The sequence below is a fragment of the Mus musculus genome, chromosome 5 (assembly GCF_000001635.26).
Source record: "Mus musculus strain C57BL/6J chromosome 5, GRCm38.p6 C57BL/6J".
Lineage (NCBI taxonomy): Eukaryota > Metazoa > Chordata > Mammalia > Rodentia > Muridae > Mus > Mus musculus.
In genome coordinates this window covers 28,766,987-28,787,058 of record NC_000071.6, presented here as the reverse complement: position 1 = coordinate 28,787,058, position 20,072 = coordinate 28,766,987, and the positions used below count along the sequence as shown (strand labels likewise).

Here is a 20,072-nt window from a genome sequence, read left to right as displayed (position 1 = left end):
CATGTGAGTTCTTTTGTGATTGGGTTACCTTACTCAGGATGATATCCTCCAGATCAATCCATTGCAGCAAGTCTCTTACCTAATGAGCCATTGACCCCAAAGAATTTCCGTTTATAAATTTATTGTCAGGTTGGATACCATAGCATATGTGTGCATGACAACAGATGAATATATAAAGAAAATTCACTAAATAAATGTCATAAAATATTAGTTAGCCATTAGAAAAACAAAATCCCATCATTTGCAGGAAAAAATGGTAGAATTAGAGATTATTAAATTGGAATATGAGCCAGACTCACCAAAAATGGCCCGGTTTCTCTCATCTGCAAAATGCACCTTCTGGAAGCTTAGATCTGGTGGTAGAAGGGATACTGGAAAGAAAACCAGGAGAGAAAGTGATGGGGAAGATCTATATTTACATGTCTGAAGAAAATGTCACCAGGAAGCCTGTCATTTTATACAACTGGTACGCTGTCACTGCTTTTATGGATCTAATAACAATAAAATTTAAAAAGCTAAATAACAAAATAATAATGTAGAGAGTGGTCATGAAGAAGGAGCCCCCGCGTTCAAGAACTTATATCATACAAGCACCCCTAAATTCAGAAGTCTTTGCTTTTTAATAGGCTTCAAACTAAGAGTTACCCATCACTCTCTGTGGCATTTATTTCCACTTTCTCCCACTGTGGGAGTCATTAACTCTCAGGCCTGCGCTGAGGACACAGAAACCCCAGTGTGAGTGGGGTTTGCTGAGTGACTGATGCCTGCTCCAGAGCACGGCTTTGCTTTTAATAGGACTTTTGTTTTAGTTGTGTTTCTTAAGCTGATTAGTAAGGATGGGATTTTAATTGGGGTCCCCATTTTCTTTGTGTCTTTCGAAGACATCAGGATTTTTTTTTCCAACACATAATTAATCAGAGAGGAAAATCTTCCCAGGAATCGCTTTGTTCTTCCTCCTTCTGTAGAGAATTATCCGGTCTTGGTCAAAGCAGGTTAGACTTCCATACAAAAGACATCTTAATGATGTCAAAATGAAGCCCGCATTTCTCACCTTTGGACCAGAAAGAGTGGAAGAGTATCTTTTTCTTTTTTTAAAGTAGCCAGTCTGTCCAAAGCCTCAGACCCTCACTTCATTATGGCTGAACTCATACAAATCCGCACAAGCGTGAGAGCTTCCTGCCTGGGCCCCACAGCAGCAGTGGGAATGGCCCTCCACCGCAGCAGGAATGCATTTATGATCATGAAATGCTTAAGTCTGTTTTTATTTCTCATTTTATGGAAAATGCAGCCGTAATCCCTTCAGAATTCCCCTCCGCTTAAATCTTAGAGAGCGCTCTTGGCCGCCACTTAACGTCTCAAGGGTCCTTCAAGTTGCATAAGCCCATATTCAACAGGTAAAGCCCACTTTGTTCTGTAGAGATGGCTGGAAATAACGCAAAATTAAAGATTTAATCTTCTGTGGGTGACACAGCCTTTCCTAGCTTGTCACAAAGGAACCGAAAGTCTAGCTAGCACTTCCTCAAAATGCAGTCTTTGATTGGCAGGGCCTACTGCATTGATTCCCCAAAACTATGTTGCTAGAAATTTTATTAATACAATTAAGCAAAGAAGCCAGGGCAGCCTTTAAGGTTGTGGGAGAGCTCCTTTCTGGTGATGAGTGCTTTCACTAGCAACCCAACTCAAAGCATTTATGTGTAGGGGAAATAAAGGAGTCAAGCTTTGATGACAAATTAAGTCCCTTTTCCTACTGATAGGAAAACCTGAGCCCTAACAACATAACTCAGAAGTGTCAGTCAAACATTGATATGAAAAGTGGGGATGAGCAGAGCCCAGGGACTGAACATATTCTTTCTTACCTGTCACCAGGCATTCCAGGAAACTTTTTGATGGAATAGTTTGTAATTTGAATTAAGAGCCCAAATTCAGGGATTTTTGAAATATGATAGGAGACTTTTGTGTCTGCTACTTTGCTGCTGAGACTTGGCCCACAAACAGATAATTTGGTATTCATGTATTCTGCCCTGTCTCAGGACATGGAAGGTACCCTGTAGACACTTGTTGCATTCGTTTTTTCCTAAGAAATATGAACGAACATCTATTTACCCCAGATATGGCACCAACAATAGTAAAGACCCCACCAAAGTCCAGCTTGGTGGACCTCTAGAGTTACTGGGATTCCTTACAGAACATGGCTGAGTGGTTCATGCTCACAGGAACATGGCTGACCCCGGGGCAGCCGCATCACCACAAAGACTCACCATCCTGCATGGTGACCTCATGGGATTTGCATAATGGGCTCACACTTTTGGTGAACCTTCTATCCCCCATACACTCTAGTAGCTCCCAAGAGGCCTTGTAGCTGGAGTAGGAAGCAGGGGAAAGTCATTGCAGGAAATGAAAGATGAAGGTCCTTTAACTCTCATCCTCTATGAAATGCTAACAGCTCCATTACCACTCCAAAAGTCCTAGCTGCCACTCTATCCTGTATCTGGCTGTTCATTTAGTTGCCATGACTACCAGGCCCTAGTTATCTCTATTCAAAGATGTTTGGGATGGTCTAGAGGAAAATGGCACATTTTTACTCGGCATTCCGCCACTGTCTTTTTGAGATTCCCCAGGAGGAAAACGTACTATCTTCGGAAGAAGGATTATGAATGGGATGAGAGATCCAAGTAATGGGCATTGACTAAGGTGGAGAGGAAACTCAGGAATGGAAACCCAACTGATGTCTACCAGGTGGGAGCAGTCCTCAGATGGAGACCTTCACAGTTGTCCAGGGGGAGCTCCAAGGAAGCCCTTTGCCTTGTTGGATGAGTGTATGACCTGTGTGGAGATGTCAGCTGCAATCTGTGGAAGCTGAACATGGTCGGATGACATTAAGAAGAGAGGACAGCTACAAAGTGTGCAAAGCCTGCATCCTGATTCCAGGTAGCCATGCTAATGAGAAAGCCCAGTGGTCCTGTGGTCACACACACAAGATCCTGAGAGGTGTTAATGGAAATATGAATAAACCCTACTCAGTGAGCAGATATTGAGGAAACAGAATGTTCACATGGGCACACATGTGTAGAAAGGAATCCTAATGATAACAGAGTTTCTTTGCCCTCTCTGGGGTCACACCTCTCCCAGGACTGTGTCACTACTATCATGGCCACCAGTGAAGCCTGACACTAGAGGATGACATTTTCCTTGAAACCAGTGCAGTGGGCAAACACCCGAATATCCCCATCTGGTTCTGGAGTCCCGTGTTTGACATACTATAACCTTCACTGGCCAATATTTTTATTTTTATAACCCTCAATGGCATAGGAGTAGGCAGCAAGTGCATCCAAGAACACTGTTGGGGTTGACATGGGCTCCATCAAAGGCTCCATCTCCCAGTTCAGCCTCTGAGGGTTGACAAATCTCAGAGCACAACTATGTAAATTGTCAATATTTAGGTTCTCCTCTGAATGCTAAGCCAAACACAGGATTAACATGGCCACAGGCAGGTTATAGAGAGCTTTCAGGCTGGACCCACCCTTCACAACATGTCACATAAGTCATCCAGTGCAGCATAGAGGTCTTGACTACTTTGCCAATTCTCTATTGCTATGTTACCAACTACATGCAAGACCTGAATCACTGCATTCCTTCTCATGCAGTGGACTCAGCCAGGACTGCAAACCAAAGATGTTTCTTCCTCTCTATCCATCACCTTACTGGGCCCCCTTCTTCCCTTAAAGCCTTGTGTGGACATTCCATCCCATATGAACAATGACAAAATAAGGAGCCTGCAGACAGATAAGAGAAGCTGGGACACTTTGCACAATAAGGCTAAGAGAGCAGAGACAGTTGGAAGCCAGGTTTCTGTCTGCACAGCAGCAGAGGAGGCTGTCCTGTAGTGACTCATGTTATTTGTCCTGTCTCTCAGATCCTTCAGCCCTCACCATGGAGTGGCACAGTACTTAAATGGTGACTGGGGACACACAGCAAAAGGAGGTAAAGGAACATTTTCCCATTCCCAATTTCTAACTGGATCTGACTTCTATCAAAGTATTCCGTGTCCATAGTTTTTAGACATCAAATCTGTTAGCCCTCAGCCTGGCTGGCATTATGAGCTGAGCTCAGAAAGTGTAGGTAAAAACAGAAAGGGAAAGCTTGAAAAGAGGAATATTCGGGAATGGAGGACTACATTTAATATTGTATACAGAGCTAAAGAACTGAATGCCCAGAAACTTAGAATATCCAAGATACAATTTGCAAAATACATGAAACTCAAGAAGAAGGAAGACCAAAGTGTGGATAATTCATTCCTTCTTAGAATGGGGGAACAAAATACCCATTGAAGGAGTTACAGAGACAAAGTTCAGAGCTGAGATGGAAGGAAGGACCATACAGAGACTGTCCCACCTAGGAATCCATCCCATAAACAACCACCAAACCCAGGCACGATTGCATATGCCAGCAAGATTTTGCTAGCAGAACCCTGGCATAGCTGTCTCTTGTGAGGCTATGCCAGTGCCTGGCAAATACAGAAGTGGATGCTCACAGTCATCTATAAGATGGAACACAGGGCCCCTAATGAAGGAGCTAAAGAAAGTACCCAAGGAGGTAAAGGGGTCTGCAACCCTATAGGAGGAACAACAATATGAACTAACCAGTACTCCCCAGAGCTGTGTCTCTAGTTACGTATGTAGCAGAGGATGGCCTAGTTAGACATCAATGGGAGGGGAGGCCCTTGGTATTGCAAAGATCATATGCCCTAGTATAGGGGAATGCCAGGGCCAGGAAGCAGGAGTGAGTGGGTTGGGGAGCAGAGCAGAGGGAGGGTATAGGGGCCTTTGGGGATAGCATTTGAGATGTAAATGAAGAAAATATCTAATAAAAATGCCTTAAAAACAAAACAAACAAGACAAAAACAAAAAAATGAATGCCTCCCCTAGAACTGGGGGAAGGTGAGCATATTCGTATATCATCACTACTCACTACAATGGGAGACATGCTAGACACTTTGATAAGACAAGAGAAGGTGGTAAGAGCATTCCACTAGAAAGGATAAAACATAGCAATGTTCATGTACTGATACCATCTTACCTGTAGGAAAAAATGCAACAAATATACAAAATCACCTAGAGTTAAGTATAGCAAGTTTGTATGATACAACTTAAATGTTTAAAATTAATTGTAATCCCACATAATAGCAACAAGCAACTAAATATCAGCACTAAAATAACTACCCCTAAAATTAAATGCTCACAAATAAATCAATAGAAACACATTCACATATTGGAAATGTGAACCCAACACAAGCAGTGTGGAGAGGTGGGACCTTTACTAGGTATGATAATGCTGAGCACTCTGCTTTCATCTGTCAGCTGATAGAATTCTTGTGGTAGATTCATTTCCAACAAAATACTTGATGTAGATAATGTGCAAGGAGAAGAAACTTATTCTTCTCTTATTCTGGTACAGGTAATTTTAGCATGATTTTAGAGCCCAGTCCATTTTTGATTGCCCTCCTGGATTTTGAGCCTGTGGTAAAGATCATGGTAGAAGAACATGATAGGAAGAAAAAAAAAACATTCACTTTGAACCTACTATAAATTGAAAGAAAAGAGAGTAAAGGCTGGGGTCCCAATGCCTCCTTCAATGGGATATCCAAGTAATCTTCCTTCCTTCCATGAGGCCTCATCTCCAAAAGGTTCTACTAAGTCTTAATACCTCACAGTCATGACTGTGCCTTTGGGAGACTCTGAAGAACCAAGCCATGGCAATGAGTCTATAATGAAATCAGATCAGGGTCACATGCTTTCCTGCCCTTCTGCTGTCCACTGTGGGGTGACTGACATAGCTGGAATACTGTAGCCAAACTCAAACCCAACCTTAGATACCCAGTCTTCAGAAACTCCTGTTCTTGCAAATTGCAAAGTCTCACAATGTTGTTTAAAACATAGCAAAGCGGACTGTCTTAGTGTTCTATTACTGTGAAGAGACACTATGACCAAGACAATGCTTATAAAGGAAACCATTTAATTGGGACTGGTTTATAGTTCAGAGGTATAGTACATTATCATCATGGTGTGAAGCATGGTGGCATGAAGGCAGACATGGCCCTGGAGAAGGAATTGAGAGTTCTACATCCAGATCTGCAGGCAGCAGGAGGAGAAGGTGACACTGGGCCTGGCTTGAGCATCTGAATTCCCAAAGCCCACCTCCAGTGACACACTTCCTCCAACAAGGTCACATCTACTCCAACAGAATTTAGAGTCACCTAGGAAACCAGGTGTGTACCTCTGTATGTGTTCTTGAGGATGCTTCCAGAGATGTTTAAGTGAGGAAGAAAGGTCCATTCTCCAAGTGGGCAGCCCAGGTATGTCTGAGAAGAGCCATATCACCTGCTTGTCCCTCATTGCTTTTCCTGAGCAAGATTATCTGTCATTACTATCAGACATGCTTTCTGGCATAGACTCAGCACCAGTGTCCCTCTAGGAAGTGTCTGTGTTTGACCTCCAGACCAAGATAGCTGAGATGGTCTGGGCAGTTGTTGGATTTTCTCCAGCATGCAGATGGCTACTGTTTAACCAGTCCAATCCAATAAACCAATAAACCCCCATTTACTCTGTGTGTGTTACACACACACACACACACACACACACACACACACACACACACACACACACACACACACACACATTCTCCTGGTTCTGGTCCTCTAGAGAGCCTTGGCTGGCTCAGCAGGTGGGTTCACCTTTGCTGGTTATTAAAACTTGCACTTGAGCACACAGCCAGTGCAGACTCGGGGGGACTTTCCTGACTAGGGATTCAGAGAAAGATGTTGATTTGGGGACCATAAAGTTCTGGTGATTAACATTTAATCTTGTCTTCTAATTTATAAAAACACAGAAACCCTCTAATTCTATTTCAGAAGACTGGTGTGAAATTCAGTTTGATGTGAGGTCCATTGGCTCCTTCATACTGATATTGATTTCCATACTTGACTGCAGAAAGGAAAAGGGCAGAATTCTGGGGGTTGGTGGAACCCATGGCTCTCTTACCATATACCTAGGTGATACTCATGCATAAAGAAGTGAGGCTGGGGTTCTGGATTTAATTTTATACCATCAAATTAACCATTGTTACTCAAAGTTTTCAGATAGACTCATAATTAGTTTCTCCATGAAAAAGAAAATTTACTATGTACACTAACACAGAAACCATGTAGATAAACAAGTATATATAGTAGTACTATATATAGTAGTATATAGTATAGTAGTACTATAGTAGTACTTGTAATGGATGGGGTGAGGACTGAGGGACTTAGCCTCCCTCCAATGGCAGCACAGAGACAAAGCTCTCATCCAATCTCCAAATGATATCTGAATAGGGATCAGCTATCCAGGGTGGACACAGAAGCCTGATTGCATCACAAGCGGGCTGGACGTCTTTGTTCCTCTGTGTCCATGTGGAGTGATTTCTCCTTTAAAGTTTCTGCAGAGGTTCATTACAAGCAAAACTCCCTGTGTTTACAATACTCACCTCAGTGTGACAGTCTGAGAATATAGCTCTGCAGGAGAGCATGCTCCCTAAACTGCCTGCCTTTGCCATGCAAACAAACAGAGCCTGGAGAGTTTTTCATTTGGAGATTGGTGAGATAATTTCACTTACAACATTTTCAGCAGTTGCAAAGAACAGAAACCACTCACTTTCCTGAGAAAGAACAGAAGAACCCAGCCATTAATTATCACAAATAATTGCTACTGCTTAAAAGTAAACACGTTTCATTTGGCAGTGTTGGTGATGTAGTGGTGTTAGAATTAGTGTGAGGGGTGGGGGGAGGGTACTAGGCACATTTCTCCAGACCTGAGTGCACCCACTCACCCCCAAAAGGAAACAAAAGACCAAATTATGGATATGACCAAAATCCAACTTGGTGAACCACTGAGTTTATTGGCCTTATTGTAGGAGTAGGGTGAGGGGTTACTTGCAGTAATATGGATGACTCATATCCAGATGCATCACCAAAGCCAATCCCAGCATGAACAAAGAGTCATGAAAGATGGAACTCTGAATCTTTCATGACTAGAAAGCCTCTTCCATACAGTTCGGCTGTTCTAAGTCTCCTTACCGCTTATATAACCTTATATAACCTTATATAACCTTATATAACCTTATATAACCTTGGGGAGGAAGTTGCCTGGTACTTCCTGGTCAGTTTCAGGGAATTCCTGAAATGTATGAGTTTTTGTCCCAGTATTAAAGAACTTCCTTTTAGATCTCATTGCATCTTAATAAGTCAGGAAGGAAGTTGCTACACAGCAATGGCCACTGAGACCTGGTCTGATCCTAGAGAAAAATATCAAGGTTGTTTGAAGTTCACCTGGGTCTTTTAGATAATGAGTCATTTAATAAATGGGCAAAGATTTCTATCATTTAGTGACAAGTACCTCCCCACAGTCCAACTACCCCTCTTTTCAAGAGTGGATTGAGTCTTCCACCACAGAGCCCACTGTCCTCCTGTGTAAATCTTGCATCCTGTGTTTGTTCTGTTGAGGCTTTTGGAGATTGCCCAGGATATACTGACTGTCACTTTAAAGGTCAGACCAGAGCATAAGGGTACTGAAGGTTCCCAAAGACAGAAGTTTAGAATTAGCCTCCAAATCCTCCCTACTTGAGTAGATGATTCCTGTGAGAGATGCTTTAAAGGGGAAGTAAAACCTAACCCAGAATTAAAGGAAACCACAACTGTACAAATTAAGCTGGTATGTGATGTGAACAGGGATCCAGAGATAGGTTTATTGATCCCCAAAACATTTGTAAATGTTGTAAATAAATATTGCCCTAGTTAGGTTTTAACTGTCAACTTGATGCAACCTAGGGTTAACAGAGAAAAGAATCGCTATTGAGGGATTTCCAAGATCAGATTGGGTTATTGAGTGTCTGTGAGGGACTGTCTTGATTCTCAATTGAGGTAGGTACCATGGTGGACAGCAGTATTCCATAGACATGTGTCTCCTGGGCTGTATTTAAAAAAGCAGACTAAGCATGCACCTGTACGTGAGCCAGTAAGCAGCATTCATTCATGGTTTCTGCTGTACTTCCTTGTCTGTGAGGCAGCTCTTGTTTGACTTCCTATCTTGACAGTGATAGACTTAGCTGGGAATACAAGCCAAATAATCCTTAGTTCCTGTAAGTTGCTTCTGGTCTGATTGTTGTATCACAAAAGTAGAAAACAGACTAGACCACATAGATGTGTTTACACCTCTCCTGTTCCCTGCAGTGCCCTGAGCATATATGGCCCCTCCCCTTTGCTTCTTCTCCATTTCCCTTTGTCTTTTCCCCATCTGGCATGCTCCTCTCTCCTAATGGCTTTTCAGATTCTCCACTGTTTCCAGGATCAGTCTGAAAAGGAAAAAAAAAAAAAAAAAAAGAAAAGGAAAGAGCTTTTCTTTCTTAATCTGTGCCAAGGTTCACCAAATTACTGCCCCCAAGAACATCTTCAGTTTGAAAGAGAATAGAACACAAGCAAGCAAAGTCACAGGACCAGGAGACCACAGATGGCTCTAGAGTATAGCCAATGGATGTTCTCACACCCTAGACCTCTGAGCAGAATCCTCACAGAGATGGTCCTCATAGCACTGCAAACCAGTTCCTGTGACCTAAGCTGACACATAAAATATCTCAGGTTTCCAAAGCACAATGAATCAAGAGCAGCCATGCTGTGGCTCTGTTATCTAAGAACTGCTCATGAGAAGATGTGCTCTATTCCTAAGAAGTATGGCAGGCTCTTTTCCTAATGTTGTACATGGCAAGAAGATGCATATAGTACCATGGCTATTTTACCTCTCTGTCTAAGTGACTAGGGTCTGATGACCAGCATGATAGCACCAATGCTGCCCTGAAAATCCAGGCCCCTGCCTGACCTGGCAGTGACTGTCATTACAATGGAGCATAGTGAGATAGTGAGAAAATTTCCTGCCATCCTCACATTCTAACCCTGGTAGTTAGAGGTAAATGGGAAATCCATCCCCCCCCTCACTTCACTGAAGAGAAAAATAGCACACATAAGTGACCACCTTGGGTCACACAACTCGGTGACATCTGTCAACTGTCCAACCCAGCCACAAGACCCAAACCTCCTAGAGTGGAGACAATTTGGCTGGTTTTGATTTTATTGGCACCAATTGTGGTAGAAATGGATTCTAGGTCAGGGAAAGTCTCTGATAATCCATGTTTGTCTGAGATGTGTAGTGTGACAGAATATTGATGGGGTACCCACCAGATAAAGGATTAACAGTAGCAGCCCAGCTCTTTCTCAGAACTCACCCACATTTGTAGATGCTGGATGAGGGTTGCCCAAGGGTGGTGTGAGTGCTCTATCCACTTAGAAACCAAACATCAGGCATCTGATGTTTCCAATCCCTGCTCTCCAAATAACCTTGACTATGCCATGGGGTGAGAGTGCTCACACACAGAGGAAAAAGTCACACTGCAGCCCTCAAACATGTCCAGTGATCCTGTGTCTGTCAAAAATAAAACGCAACTCTAAAGGGCCAGGCTCCAATTTTACAGGTACTGCTATTGTAGAGTGGGGTACTGGTTCATTTTTTGGATGAATTCACATCAACATTAAGGATTCTTGATCCTGCACTAGTCTCAGAGGATGCTGTACAAAGGTGTCCATCACACAGTGTGGTCAGGCGTTTCAGCACAGTGTTGATGTGTTCTCCAGTCATTCTGTTGACCCCACATGACTGTCCAGGAAGGGAGGTCAGAGCCTGGATGGAAAGTCTACATCTTCTTATCCTCAGTATGTCACTGGCAAACTATTCCCTGCCCAGCCTTGTGTGCTGTGTACTGTAAGGGCCTATCTACGAGTGCCCCTATGCCAGGGCCACAGCTGGGATTTGTCATGTAGCTAATCCAGGATGGCTATGGTCTAGTCCCAAGGCTGCTTCAGTTCAGACTCTCTAGAGCCAGGTTGTGAGTTTTCCACAGTGCAGAATCACTATACTAAGAAATCATTAGATGTCACAGTTCCTGCATCATGCAGTTCCCTGGCGACCACATCAGGAAAGGGAAGAACAAAACTCACTTCAACCCACTTATCTGGCCTATAGAGCATAGTACCCACCAGGACAGTAAGCACCCTCAGACTGTGGGGAGCTAAACCTGGAGGACAGGGTTCCCAGTGTTCATCTTTTCAGGAAACAACTAGCTTGACCTGCAGCTCTGTTGCCATGGTACCCAAGGCCCTTGGTTTCCATGGCACCACTCCTGGAAGGTAGGCAGAGGATGACTGGCCTCAAGTGCATGGTTTTTCCCCCATTTCTCACATAAAAGATGTATATGCCACAAGAGGTATGGAGGGCTTACAGATATGTGTGCCAGTGACAGCTGGACCACCAGATACTGAGCTCCAATGACCACTGTCCTCCTCTTTCAGTGCTAGCCTTTCCTTGATGTCTGAAGATGAGCCACTGGTGTGACCAAATGGATTAATTTAAGGTCAGAAACAGATTCTACTACACACCACAACCACCACCACCCCCAAAGGCCACACAAGAGCCAGTCTCTCTGATGTCTGCACCTCTCAAGACAACATGTGAGGTCATTGAGGTATACGGAGGTGCATGAACAAGGGTTTGGAAGACAAGCCTCAATGTAGAGAAAAAGGGAGCCTGGTGGTGGCCTGCCAGATTTCCAGCCTCTTACACATCTACCAAGCCCAGATGCCTGCTGGGCCCTCTAAATGATGGTACCAGATGCCACTGGAGTGAGGGAGGCTGTTGCTAACCTCTGAGACTCACAGAATGCCTGTGGTGCTTTTTCAAAAAAGGTCCCAGAGGTGTGTGAATGGCTCCTGCACAGCCTGGGACAGTAGTAACATCCAGTCATTACTATTGTTGGGAACAGCCCCCACATGGCATCATCCTTAGCTAGCCTTTTATTAGATGACCTACACTCACCTACAGCATCTGGGCATCAGAACAGAGCTTTCCCACTCTTCATCACTTTAGCCCTGATATCTGGGTATCTACTGAGCAGATGGCACTGTCCTACGGCTGGTGAGTTCTCTCCAGAGAGTATGTTCTACTTCCACAGGACACCACAGGAGCCATTTAAAAATAATCATTTTTCCTTTTTGGGTACCAGGAAGTTCAAGAGACAGACACCTAAATATGATGGGTGATGGCTTTGCTACAGGATGGCATGGTGGAGGCCAACTCATGGTGGCACAAGGCAGTGTAGAAAGAGAGTAGGAGCTGGAATCTCACCCTCACCACACCCAAGTAAGGACTGATCAACATCATCCCCAAGAACTGTGTCCCCAGGATGTCATCCCTCTCCACTCACCCTTTATAGAACAAAGCTTTGTTCTAAGATGGAAGGTTTTTATCTTAGAGAAGATTGTTACTGTGGTGGTTTGAATGAGAATAGACCCTGTAGGCTCATATGTTTAAATGCTTTGTCCTCAGTTGGTAGAAATATTTGCCAAGAATTAGAACTTGTTGCTTGGTGTGTATCATTGTAGGAGGGCTTTGAAGTTTCAAAAGTCAATGCCATTTCTAGTTACTTAGCTTTTCTCTCTCTCTCTCTCTCTCTCTCTCTCTCTCTCTCTCTCTCTCTCTCTCTCCCTGTGTGTGTGTGTGTGTGTCTGTCTGTCTCTGTCTCTCTCTCCCTCTCTCCCTGCTCCCCCCTGTATCCTACCTTCACATTGGGGTAAGGACATAAGCTTTCAATTACTGCTCTAGCACAATGCCTGCATGCCTGACTATTGCCATGTTCCTGCTAGGATGGTCATGGCCTTGCCCTCTGCAACTGTAAGACCTCAATAAGTTGCCTTGGTTATGATGTCTAATAGAAAACAATCAAGATATCTATACAACGCCTATATGCATGACCAACACGATTGATGCAAGCATACTCGTTATCTTCAGAGCATGGCTGTTGATGAGCAGGACCCATAGCTTTGAGCTCAGGTCACATGGACAGGGACATTAGCAGGGAGATGGGGGCTCTGGAGAACAACATCTTGACTCCTCATTACAGAGTCACAGTCTACAACAAGGCCTCCTACTTCATGATTTGAGCCTGATACTATTGCAAGGGATGAGAGCCCTCTGTGAGTTTCTAGCCTTTTCTCAGACATGTCCCAGAAGAGGCAGATAGGTAAGGGCAGCCTGAATGGGCACAGAAATGGCTGACAGTCCTTTCTTCAGACTTGGGAAGACATATCACCTACAGTGAATTTCAATCCTGGGAAACATTCCTCCCTAGCAAGTGTTCATAGGCACCATGACTGTGCCCATCCCAACCATGCCAAGTGCTAAGAAACAAGTAAAGGAGAAAGGATGGTTTAAGTGGAGAGAAGCTATGACAAAAAAGACAGAGAAGGCCTGGCTCAAAAGGCACAAGAGGGAAGGAGGAAAGTGGAGGAGAGGAGGATGGGAGGAGGGGGAGGAGAGGGGGGGGAGAGAGAAGGGGGAGAGGGGGAGCGAGAACATAGTTGGAAGCAGCAGAAGCAGCCAGGGGAAAGCAGGTTCCAGCTCAGCAGAGGGGTTTCCCAGCAGCCTGAGCTGCCCAGAAATTCAACCCTTAGATTCCAAGCAATGTCCCTGTCTGGAATGGCCTCTGTCTTCTGCAGGCTATACTCTCCATCGCACAGTTGAATGCTGCCTGCCTCTACAGGGAGACTCTGGGCTGCTGGAACATCTCAGTGCACATGCCCTTAGTGCCTGTCACAGTGTTTCACTCCACATCTAGGGCTTGGAAATAACTGTGGTCTTTAAAAATAATACCTCAACTCCAGTGTGATTTTCAGAAGCTCCACATTACAGGATTGCTATCCTACTGACATTTTTAAATAGTAACACCAGTTTCCTGCTGATTCTCAATGTCACATTCAAATCCCCTTGAAAAATCTCAAAATAAGCATCAGGTTTGGTGGCTGTCTAAGGTTTAGGGTTTCTTGTTTTATGTTTTTCTAGTGTTACTATGGTGGGGCTACATATAAAGCAGAAAGGTGCTCATTTGCTTTGAAATTTAAAAACATTTGAAACTAGTGAGCAGGACTGTGGCCACAGGGGTTTGGAGAAAGGGGGGAGGGGTTGCTGTGGAGGCCTGGTTGGTTGACAGAAGTGAGCAGGAGCTTGAACACATAAAGAAAAGTGCTGTATTCCAAAATTCATCACACAACCAGGAAGACCAAGGTCCCAGAACTAGACATCTGAGACATAGGGCTGGGGTTAGGTAGGGTTGTCTGTCTTTGGTTTTTTAGTGTTGTCTGTCTGGTTTTACCTTTGTTTTTGAGATGGAGTCTTGATACATAGCAAAGATGATTTTAAACTTGTGATCCCCCTGCCTCTACCTCTGTACATCTGGGGTGCTAGGCAGTGACATCACATCTAGTTACATGTGGTGCTGTTGAATAAGCCCAGGAGTGCATGCTAGGCAACTTCCACTGAGCCACACCCCAGCCCTGACAGCTGCATTGTATATAAGTAGAGCCCAAGAAAAGTTCTCTTCAACTGTGCTGTCATGTGCTCATCTGTTGGTTTCTTATTAATGGAACCTGTGCCTGACACCCAAGTCTCCATTTTAAGACTGCTGTCATCGCCTGAGAGCTGGGGCATATATGGACAATGGTAGCCACCCTACTTTGCTCAGCATTGTGCTTGGCTCTGTCAGCCAGTCAAGTGACTAGAACAAACTGAGGTTAGTCAGTTTCTTCTGATAAAGTGGTGACTTTCAGGAAACCCAAGTCCTTCAGTTTTGCATAGGTCCAGACATGGTGATTTGTACGCATTCTGAGCATAACTGCCTGTGTTCCCTGCTTTTGAAACATCTGTATATTAACTTCAGTGCGAAAAAAAAAAAAAAAAAAGCTCTTCTAGACAAATGCAGGCATCAAATTTAGAAAGGACAGCCATTCCTTTGAGGATATCAGGAGAAACATGGGTGACCCTGAAACCTTTATTTTCTCAAATCTTGGCACTGTGTCAGGAACTCCTTGCAAGGCCTCCCCAGCTCTCAGGCAATACCCTCTACTTCCTGCTGGCTGAGACACCAACTCCCAACTACAAGGTCACTTTTTGAAGTTGAGTTCCATCTCTGCTTTGATGAATGGATATATCTGAATGAGCAGAACACTGTGTCCCCACTGAAGATAAAGTGTCTAGATAGCAGCTCAATGGCTAGGGACCAGGAACCCTACTGACTAAGATGCTGCTTCCTCTAATTATGGCTATTTTAATGCAGATCAGTGGTCCAAATCTATAACGGCTCCATGCGATAATGCAATTGTGCTTTAAAAAAAAATCTTTCCAGCTTTATAAATTGGAGAAATTAATCAAGTTAAAATAGTCTTAAAGTTCTCAGTGGGATTCTATCCAAGTGGTAGACAAGATGCTGGCCTCTCCTTTGGCAGAGAGAACAAGCCTTCTTGCTGGACCCTGCAGTTGTCAAACACTACTGATTCAGGTGACTCTCCCAGCAGAGCCACCCTTGTGGCTGTGACCTAAGCAGGCAAAGCAATCAGCAACCTCTTCACCGTTCATGTGTGAAGCAAGATGCAAAGGCACCTAGGTGAACATTTAAGCATCTCTAGATAGTACACTTGACTTTTAGAGACAACAGATATAATCCAATGACTGAATTTCCCCTCAGCAGAATAGCAGAAGAAGAGAAAATGTATTCCAGTTATATACTGCCCATGAGACTTAAAATTCTTATCAGGCCCCTACTGACACATGCAATGCATGTGTGTGCTTGTATGTGTGAATGTATGTGTGAATAAATGTGAATGCATGCACATGTGAGTGACCATGTGTTACTTTTAAAAAACACCTTATGGTTTTCCTAATAACTTGGTATCCTTCATCTTTAAAGTACTTAATCTGTTCATTGTGTATTCCATCATGTAACTAATTTTGATTTTTGTGCCTTTTGTCAAAATGACCATGTCTTTATCATCTGTATGAACCATGGATATTGTCCATATTTGTTGCAAAGAAAGAAATCAGGCATACACAAAAATTGAAGGCAAAAATCACCCTTAAATCATAACCTAACAGGAAAAAGAATTCTATTAGCACATGTGTGAATATTTTTCAGACTTTTTCGGGTATGTATATATATTCGAAATACACACACATACACACACAGACATATCATGGTCTCTTAGACAACACCAGTGGAAGCAGACAAGTGTCTCCATTTTTGTTGTCTTCATTTATTCTAGATCACTGACTTTATTTTACACTTTGGGGTTCTTTAAATCTTAGCCATGAACACCAAATTTAAAATGAGTTTTTCCTTGTGCCTATATTTAATTCCCTGGAGGTAACCTTTAGGAATGAACTTACTAGATTGGTTTTCAGTTTGACATATTTTACCAGAACAGCTTCTCAGAAGATTATGAAGTCCTTCCTTCCTCTCAGATATTGCCACTTTTCACTGATCTCCCAAAGAATAATTACCCATCCTCATTTATCATCTATCTGAGGTCAGGATTCCTAGGACTGAAGTGTTTCAGGGCTGTCTTCCCCCCAGAGATTCTAGGCTCCTGTTCCTCAGCCTCCAAACCAGCTGAGTAGTGCTGAAGCCCCCACACTGTCTCTCCATGGTTGAGCTGCCAGCATGGCGTCCATTCCCTGCTCCTTCTGGCTGCCTTTGATGTAAACACCTGTGCTTATCCTCACCCAGAAAATCCGATGAAGTCTCCTCATCTCACAAGACTCAGTCACACTTTTTGTCATGAAAGGCTTCAGTGTATGATGGCTACTCTTGGTGGCTAGTGTCACTGGATCTAGGCTCAACTAAGATAAGTCTGTAAGCTTGTCCAGCTGCCAGGTGTGTGAGGGTAAGGGTGTTTCCTGGAAGATTTAACTGAAGGAGGAAGACTGCCCCTTTCTCATCACGGCAGCACCTTCAATCAGTAGTCTAGTATTTAAAGGTCTGAAAGAACAACTGGAGGTTTCTATTGTTCTGAAAATTGCCGCTTTTTGCAATTATATTTATAGTTAAATATTTTTATTCTATATATGCTCTCACTTTTGTATACTTATTTTTTACCCAGCAAATTAATTTTTCCTATTCCTTAGCTACAATTGCTTTTTAACTGAAAGCCACCTCAACAGAACATAGCTTCCTCTACCCAGTTCTCAAACCCAGACCTCATGCACTGAGCAGAGCCTTGTTGCCCAGGCAACAACACCGAAGAGTTTGTCACTGATATACATACTAACTTTTTAGAACCTCTCTGGAAAGAACCTAGAGCCATTCAGTTCTTGTAACATAAGTCAGAAAACAGTAAGTGCCAACACATCTGAGAGATGTGGAACCCAGGTCTGCTTTGATGGTGGGTACTGCAATGGCTAGTTTTGTCAACTTGACGTAAGCTAGAGTAACCTAAGAAGAGTCTCAGTGGGGGATTGTTCAGGATTGTTTAGTGGGGGCACGTCTATTGAAGATTATCTTTTTTAAAAATATATATTTATTTACTTTATAAACCAATATCAGCCCCCTTCCTCTGAGTTCCTCCTCACTCAGATCCTCCCCCAACCCCTTCCCCCTTCTCCTCTAAGAAGGGAGAGACCCCCATCTCTCTCTCTCTCTCTCTCTCTCTCTCTCTCTCTCTCTCTCTCTCTCTGTGTGTGTGTGTGTGTGTGTGTGTGTGTGTGTGTGTGAATGCATGTCACAACATGTGAGAAGGCCAGAGGACACAAATGGGTATGAGTCTTCCCCTTCTACCTTGTTTGAGACAGGGTTTCTTTTTGTTTGTCACTGAGGTCAGCAGGCTAGCTGGTTCACAGACTTCGCTGGCTTCCCCCATTCCTACCTCCTAGGTTGCAGTAAGAACAGTGTGATTATGATGCAAGCTGCTGTTTCCCGGTTTACATGATCACTGCGGTTTGGAACTCTGGCCGCCATGTTTGTATGGAAGCCCTTTCCCCACTAAGCATCTCAGCTTATTTTCTTTCCTACTCTTCCTCGCTCCCACATTCCTTTCCCTTCTCTCTTTGGCTGAAAGCTAGACTCTTAGAATCCAGGCTGCTTTTCCTAACTTGAGATTTTTATTTACACCATAGAACTCATGCATACCCATCCTTCCCCTGGATATTGAGGGCAAGATACATTTTCCCAAGGATACCTGCTTCTGTATGAAATCATTTCCAATTCCTTTGTTCCTTCCCTCTCTCACTTTGTTTACAATCTGCTTGAATAACCTGTCAAAAAGAGGCAGACATCAAGTCTCCTACTTCATTTTGTTTCTGTCCATCTTTTTGAAATTGCTGACATTAATTTAGCTATTTAAAGACAGTATAATTCAGTGTGTAAAAGGTGATAGCAATTATATATCTTTGTTATGAATGGAACCCTTTACAATATAAAATCGCTGTCTTTGTTCGGTCGGTGCTCTGCTTTGATGTCTACTCTGTATGACATGAACTCTGTGGACTCTCCTGAACGCATGCATACAATCCTGCTTTTGATTTCTTTTCCATCTTTCATTTTATCAGTTTATAAGCAACATACCTTGGGTTTGAGTTTAAATTCCAATCAAGGAACTGTGATTTATTGACAGGTAACAATTCACTCAGGCTGTCCTGATACCCTCATGATCTTCTGGGAAGTAGGCTGTACCAACAATTCAGCTCCTGGCTACTTACAGCAGTGCTGTAGAGCTCAGAGCTGAGTTATAAGCAAGAAAGAGCCAAAGCCATACCTACCTCCAGGATATGGGTTTCTTGCTCCACATTAAGAGTGGAGTCAAAAGTCCCCATTTCTTTTCTTTACCTGCTGTAGACACCTCAGATGAGGTCTTTCCTGGAGCTGCCTGTCTTAGTCTGCCTGAAAGAGACAGGTGTGAAAGGATTGCACAAAGGCTACAACTCTAGTCATGTGGCTCTGCAAAGATATGGCCCCCACAGAGCCAGTGAGGAGCTGATGAGTGCTAGACATGACTGTCTTGTTTCTTATGATCTTTCCCACCACTGCTGTCAGGCGAGGCATCCTGTCCTTGGCCACTTTGCTTTAGTTGACATTCTCATCTATCTGGAATATGATAACAGATCAGAAATGTATCAGAGGAAGCCACAATTGTATGGGCATTCCTCAAATGGACAGCATTTGTGTGATGTTTAGGGGCACAAGTCACAGACTAAAAGCCAAATCCTCAGGCTGTTTCCAAGAACTATTTTTCTTGTCTCCCTGCTTGTCAGTGACATTCTGCCCATGGGCTGCTGCTCACTCTTCCTACTTTGTAGTCTCCACTGAGATAAAAGATCCCAAGACCACCATGAGAGGAGGAGGAAGAGAGCAGGAACGGCTGTTAGGGTATGCAGATTGTCTCTCAAACCCCACTTCCACTCTGCTGTTCCACTAGCCAGCAGTACCCTGGTCCTGTGACCAGAAGTAGATGAACACCACTGAGATTCATGGCCCTGCTCACCTCTCTGTGGTCAGTCAGAACGACGATGGTGGAGGGTGGAAAAGATGATGGTGGAGTTCAAGAAACTAAGACCTGGACCCTCCCTACCTTTAAGGTGTCTACTGCTGGTGGGTTAGTGACAGGTATCCTAAGAGTGATGTACAAGCTGTCTGAAGTGTCTGAAGAATTTGGACTGGAGGAGGAGACAGGAGAAAGACCTACATCTCAGTTCATTCCACCACTTCACCACTGTGGTACAAGCCTGCATCACACTCATCTGGCAAAGCTGCTCAGTGGTTCTCATCTCTGGTAAAGGCTAACAGTCAGCAGTACCAACAGCCCAACACTGACTTCTCATCTGCAGTTGCAGCCTCTAAGTTCAAAACACACCTCACCCACGGGTCGTGTGAGATTATATATAGAATTCTCTCTCTCTCTTCATCCTGAAACCCAGAATTTAATGCTGCTTGACACACTCAGAGCATCTCACAATCATTACCTGATTTAAAGTTGTCTCTGGTCTTTAGATTTGTGTAGTTTGATCTGGTTGCTTCTGTTTGGGTCTCTGGTGCCAGCAGTGAAACCAACTGCTTCTTGCCTGCCTCAGTGATAATCTTAACTTTAACTAATTTACCTGGATCCCACTGTAGTACAGCAT

General features: G+C 43.6%; 1 annotated feature.

The window, feature by feature from the left end:
• Positions 724-1,856: an enhancer, noted in NCBI's record as "SBE4". NCBI's record gives its function as "enhancer in the medial ganglionic eminence" and the evidence as "EXISTENCE:transgenic organism evidence [ECO:0001131][PMID:16407397]".